The sequence below is a fragment of the Pongo pygmaeus genome, chromosome 17 (genome assembly GCF_028885625.2).
Source record: "Pongo pygmaeus isolate AG05252 chromosome 17, NHGRI_mPonPyg2-v2.0_pri, whole genome shotgun sequence".
NCBI classification, from domain to species: Eukaryota; Metazoa; Chordata; class Mammalia; order Primates; family Hominidae; genus Pongo; species Pongo pygmaeus.
In genome coordinates this window covers 40,646,357-40,652,551 of record NC_072390.2, presented here as the reverse complement: position 1 = coordinate 40,652,551, position 6,195 = coordinate 40,646,357, and the positions used below count along the sequence as shown (strand labels likewise).

General features: G+C 42.6%; 1 pseudogene; it reads right to left on the bottom strand.

Moving 5' to 3' along the window:
• Positions 1-635: 635 nt before the first annotated feature.
• On the bottom strand, positions 636-4,363 carry LOC129018768 (nucleophosmin-like; annotated as a pseudogene).
• Between the last annotated feature and the right edge of the window lie 1,832 nt (positions 4,364-6,195).

Genomic DNA, 6,195 nt, shown 5'->3' with positions numbered 1-6,195 from the left:
CTGAGTTTATTTCACATGTATATTTTTGTCTCCCCACCATTTCTATGTCTGACCCCCACTACTACTATGTCCTATCATAATATTCCATACATACTTAAAACCAAGTAAAGGCTGGAGTTCCATCTTTAAAAACTAGGCTGGGCATGGTGGCTCACACTTGTAATCCCAACACTTTGGGAGGCTGAGGCGGGCGGATCATGAGGTCAGGAGTTTGAGACCAGCCTTGCCAACATGGTGAAACCTTGTCTCTACTAAAAATACAAAAAGTAGCTGGATGTGGTGGTGAGTGCCTGTAATCCCAGCTACTCAGGAGGCTGAGGCAGGAGAATCGTTTGAACCCGGGAAGCAGAGGTTGCAGTGAGCCAAGATGGCACCATTGCACTCCAGCCTGGGCGACAGGGCTAGACTCCATCTCAAAAAACAAACAAACCAACAACAACAACAAAAAACTAAACAGGCATTTTGGACAACCCATTATTGGCCATGGAACCTGGACAACATTTATTAACGCAGTAGGGAAAGTTCTCATTCTGCATTATAAAAGGACAGCCAAATATCAACTGTTACAGAAGCGAAATAAGATGGAAAACTTATAAAAAACTGTTTAAACTATTTTCTTCAAGAGGCTTCCTCCGCTACCAGAGATCTTGAATAGCCTCCTGGTCAGTCTTCCGGAAGCAATTCTTCACATAATTGATGAACTTGGCTTCGACTTTGGAAAGAGAACCACCTTTTCCTGTACCTGCATTTTTGCTTTAATGTCTTTTACAGAACTAGGTCTTTTGGTGTTTTAGGAGTTTTTTCCTGTTTTTGAAAGATTCTTGTCTTTTTGATCTTCACGTTGATGGTTTTGAGTCTGCCATTCTGGTTTGAATTTTGGGCATTCTCGGCAGAAGTATCTCATATACATTTATTCACTGGCACTTTTTCTTCAGTATCCTCATCATCAAAATCCTCTTCTTCTTCCTCTTCCACCTCCTCCTCTTCCTCCTCAACCTCTTCCTCCTCCTCCTCCTCTTCTTCTTCTCCTCCTTCTTCTTCTTTCTTCTTTCCTCTTCCTCCTCTTCCTTCTCCTCCTCCTCCTCCTTCTTCCTCTTCAGCAGCAGCAAATTTTACTTTTTTGTGTGGAATCTTGCTACCACCTCCAGGGGCAGATTGCTTTCCAGATATATTTAAGAGTTTCACATCCTCCTCTTCTTCATCTTCTGACTCTGCATCTTCCTCCACAGATACGAAGTGCTGTCCACTAATATACACTGGCCCTGAACCACATTTCAACTGAAAGACCATGGGTGGGTTATTTCAAAGTCCATACTTCAACCATAAGACCATGGAGGGGTGTTATTTCAAAGCTCCCAAGGGAAGCCGTTGGCTGTATATACACTTCAAAGTTGCCGGTGTTACTTTAATGGGATTGCCTTCGTAATTCATTGCCTCAGGTTCAAAAATGTGCAATTCAACCTTTGCACCAGCCCCTAAACTGACCATTCTTAAAGATAACTGGTGTTCATTTTCATCATTATCCACCTTAAAGTGATCATCTTCATCGGCCTTTAGTTCACAACTGAAAAGATAGTCCTGGGGCCTCAGGGGGCTTATGTCTATGTCCATCGAATCTTCCGTGGGGTGGAGGCGTGCACTTAGTGGGGAGAGAAGATGGACAGAGATAAACGACTACTGCTCCAGAGAGCAGCTGCTCAGGACAGAATCACCTATTTGGGGAACTTTTCAAAACCTCTTTTCCTATTGTTTTCTCCATTATAAATAAATATAAGTGCTACAATAGGTTAAAAAATAAATCTTCTTAGCCAGTAATTTCATATATTTTTTAAGTGAGAGGCATAAAGCAGCTGGCATCTGATTTTGAATTTTTATTTTTTTTTGAGACGGAGTCTTGCTCTGTCACCCAGGCTGGAGTGTAGAGGCACAATCTTGGTTCACTGCAACCTCCGTCTCCCGGGTTCAAGCAATTCTCATGCCTCAGCCTCCCAAGTAGTTGGGATTGCAGGCACCCACCACCACTCCTGGCTAATTTTTGTATTTTTAGTAGAGATGGGGTTTCACCATATTAGCCAGGTTGGTCTCAAACTCCTGACCTCAGGTGATCCACCCACCTTGGCCTCCAAAGTGCCGGGATTACAGGCATGAGCCACCACACCCAGCCTGATTTTGAATTTTTTAAGTTTTAAGCTAAATGAATGGTTTTCTACTATTTATTCAATGAGTATCTATTAAGTGTCTACTATGTGCTAGGAGCTCTTCCAGGCACTGGCCATATACCAGTGAATAAAATGACATGGAACTTACAGTTCAAATGGGGAGAATAGTCAGTAAACACATGCATACATGTATTTCACAAACACATATTTCAGGTGTTATTAGGTATTGGGGGATGCGAGGTCTATCTTATGTATTGTGGTCAGAAAAATCCTGTCTAATACGGTGATATTTGTGCAACAAGTGAAAGAAAGTCATGCCAGTATGGGGTGAGGCAGACTGATCCAAGCACAGTAGACAGTGCCAAGGCCCTGGGGCAGGAGCATGCCTCAGGGAGCAGGGAACAGCAGGCAGGCCAGTGTGGCTGCAGCTGAGGGAGGGAGAGGAGGAATGGCAAGAGATAAACAAAGGGGTGTGTATGTCAAAGGGGTGGGCAACATCACACAGGCCGAAGTACAGGCTGCATGTAGATTTATCCTAAATACTTAGCTAATGAGATCTAGTAAGTTTGCAGGTGATGCTATTGCATCCTTGGTATCATCCAGGAGCCTAACAGAAAAGACTATTGGGTACATTCCAGGTCTATAGAGTCAGAATCTGCATTTTAAACAAGATCTTCAGACATTTGTACCTACACTAAAGTATAAAAAGCACCAGTTTAGATTACATAAGTTAGCTTTCTTCTACAGAGAAATAGGAAGCCACCATTAGCACTTTTTCTTTTCTTTCTTTCTTTTTTTTTTTGCCACAGGGTCTCACTCTGTCACCCAGGCTAGAGTGCAGTGGTATGATCTTGGCTCACTGCAACCTCCATCTCCCGGATTCAGGCGATTCTCCTGCCTCAGCCTCCTGAGTAGGTGGGATTACAGGCATGTGCCACCATGCCCAGCTAATTTTTATATTTTTAGGAGAGACGGGGTCTTGCCATGTTGCCAGCTGGTCTTGAACTCCTGACCTCAAGTGATCTGCCTGCCTTGGTCTCCCAAAGTGCTAGGATTACAGGCACGAGTCACATGCCCAGCCACTAAATTTGTTTTTAATTTTTATTTGAGACAGGGTCTCACTCTGTTGCCCAGGCTAGAGTGCAGTGGTACAATCACAACTCACTGCAGCCTCAACCTCCCCGGGCTCAAGTGATCCTCCCACCTCGTCCTCCCACCTCAGCTTCTCAAGTAGCTGGGACTACAGGTGCACTTCACCACACCCAGCTAATTTTTGTATTTTTTGTAGAGATAGGGTTTTGCCTTGTTCCCCAGGCTGGTCTCAAACTCCTAGGCTCAGCAATTTGCCTGCTTTGGCCTCCCAAAGTGCTGGAATTACAGGCATGAGTCATCACACTAGGCCGGCACTTTTTCTTAATTTTCAGATTAGAATGGATTTTTTGATTTTTGCAAAAACATCATTGGGATTTTGATAGGGGTGGTATTGAATCTACGATTCAATACCTATGAACACAGTATGTCTTTCTATTTATTTGTGGTTACTTTAATTTCTTTCAGCAATGTTTTGTATTTTTCAGTGGGTAAGTCTTTTGCTTCCTTGGTTAAGTTTATTCCTAAGTATTTTTTTATGCTATTATAAATGGAATTGCTTTTTTTTTTTTTTTTGACAGAATCTCTCTGTCACCCAGGCTGGAGTGCAGTGGCACAATCTAGCCTCACTGCAATCTCTGCCTCCCAGGTTCAAGCAATTCTCCTGCCTTAGCCTCCCAAGTAGGAATTGCTTTCTTAATTTCCTTTTTGGATTGCTCATCGTTAATGTATAGAAATGCAACTAATTTTTGCATGTTGATTTTGTATCCTGTCACTTTGCTGAATTTGTCAATTAGTACTAGAATTAATAAACAAATATCATCTGTAAATAATTTTACTTCCTACTTTCCAATTGGGATGTCTTTTATTTCTTTTCTTGCCTAATTACTTTGGCTAGAACTTACTATACTATTCATCATATGCTATGACGAATATAAGTGGCAAAAGCAGGCATCCTTTATTTTATAGGAAAAGCTTTTAGTTTTTCACCATTGAGTATGATGTTAGTTTTGGGCTTGCCAAAAATGTCCTTTATGATGTTGAGGAAGTTCCGTTCTCTCTTTAACTGGCTGTTGTTGTTGTTGTTTGCTTGTTTGTTTTAAGTCACAATTCATCCTCCAAACTCTTTTCCTATCTGGTGGCTTAATGCACATAGACACAGAAATCTCATGAATGTTTGAAAATGGCAGAGCCACAGCCGGGCGCGATGGCTCATGCCTGTAATCCCAGCACTTTGGGAGGCCGAGGCAGGCAGATCAAGAGGTCAGGAGATCGAGATCATCCTGGCTAACACACTGAAACCCTGTCTCTACTAAAAATACAAAAAATTAGCCAGGCATGGTGGCGGGCGCCTATAGTACCAGCTATTCAGGAGGCTGAGGCAGGAGAATTGCTTGAACCCAGGAGGCGGGGGTTGCAGTGAGCCGAGATCGCGCCACTGCACTCCAGCCTGGGCAACAGAGCAAGACTCCATCTCAAAAAAAAAAAAAAAAAAGAAATAAAAAAGAAAATGGCAGAGCCACAAAATGGAGGGAGAACATTTCCTAGATTTTGGCTTAGAGGATTTCTCTCTACCAGCAATAGGATTTCGTATTGAGAAATAAACTTCCATTGTGTAGGTTAATCTATTACAGTAGCTAGCATTACCTTAATACATAGGCAAAAGGGTAATTTCTCAAATAAATAAAAAGCTCTTACAAAGAAATGGCTTTTTAAAAAAGAAAAGAAAAAAGCTCTTACAAATCAATAAGAAAAAAGACCAAAAACTCACAGGAAAATTAAACAAAGGATATCAATCACTAACAGAAGGAGAATTCAAAGGATTTCACACAAACGTAAAGATGCTCAACATCACCTATAGTAAGAAAAATGAAAAGAAAAACTATATTGGGATTTATTTTATTTTTATTTTTGAGACAGAGGTCTCATTCTGTCACCCGGGCTGTAGTGTAGTAATGAGATCTTGGCTCACTGCAGCCTTCATCTCTTGGGCTCAAGTGATCCTCCCACCTCAGCCTCTAAATTAGGTGCTATGTGTCTGAATGCCTCCTGTTTTATTGTCAAATATTTGGTCTTCATCTCCTTTTCTGGGGTACAACTCCTAAAATCTTTGGAATCTCCACAGTGATATCTTTTTGTATGCTAATGATTAACTGATGGCTAGCAGCTCTTAGGCAGCTTCAGGATGGGAGCTGGTCACCAGAAAGACCTAGGCAGGATTAGAAGATTGGGACTTTCTGATCTACCACATGACCTCCAGGAAGGGGAGGGGGCTGAAGATTAAATTGATCACCAATGGCCAGTCGTTTAATCAATCATGCCTATGTAATGAAGCCTCCATAAAAACCCAAAATAACAGGGTTTGGAGAGCTTCTGGGTAGCTGAACACATGGAGGTTCCCAGATGGTACACGCCCCTTCCCCCAGACCTCATCCTATGTATCTCTCTCTCTTTTTTTTTTTTTTTTTTTGAGATGGAGTCCCGCTTTGTCACCCGGAGGAAGTGCAATCAATGGCGCGATCTCAGCTCACTGCCAGGTTCAAGTGATTCTTCTGCCTCAGCCTCCCGAGTAGCTGAGATTACAGGTGCCCGCCACGATGCCCAGCTGATTTTTGTATTCTTAGTAGAGACATGGTTTCACCCTGTTGGTCAGGCTGGTCTCAAACTCCTGACCTCAGGTAATCCACCTGCCTCAGCCTCCCAAAGTGTTGGGATTACAGGAGTAAGCCCCTGCACTCGGCCTTTTTTTTTTTTTTTTTTTTTTTGAGACAGTTTTGCTCTGTCGCCTAGGCTGGAGTGCAGTGGTGTGATCTCAGCTTACTACAGCCTTGGCCTCCTGGGTTCAAGCGATTGTTGTGCCTCAGCATCCTGAGTAGCTGGGATTACAAGTGTGTGCTACCACTCCCAGTTAATTTTTTGTATTTTCAGTAGAGACGGGGGTTTCCCT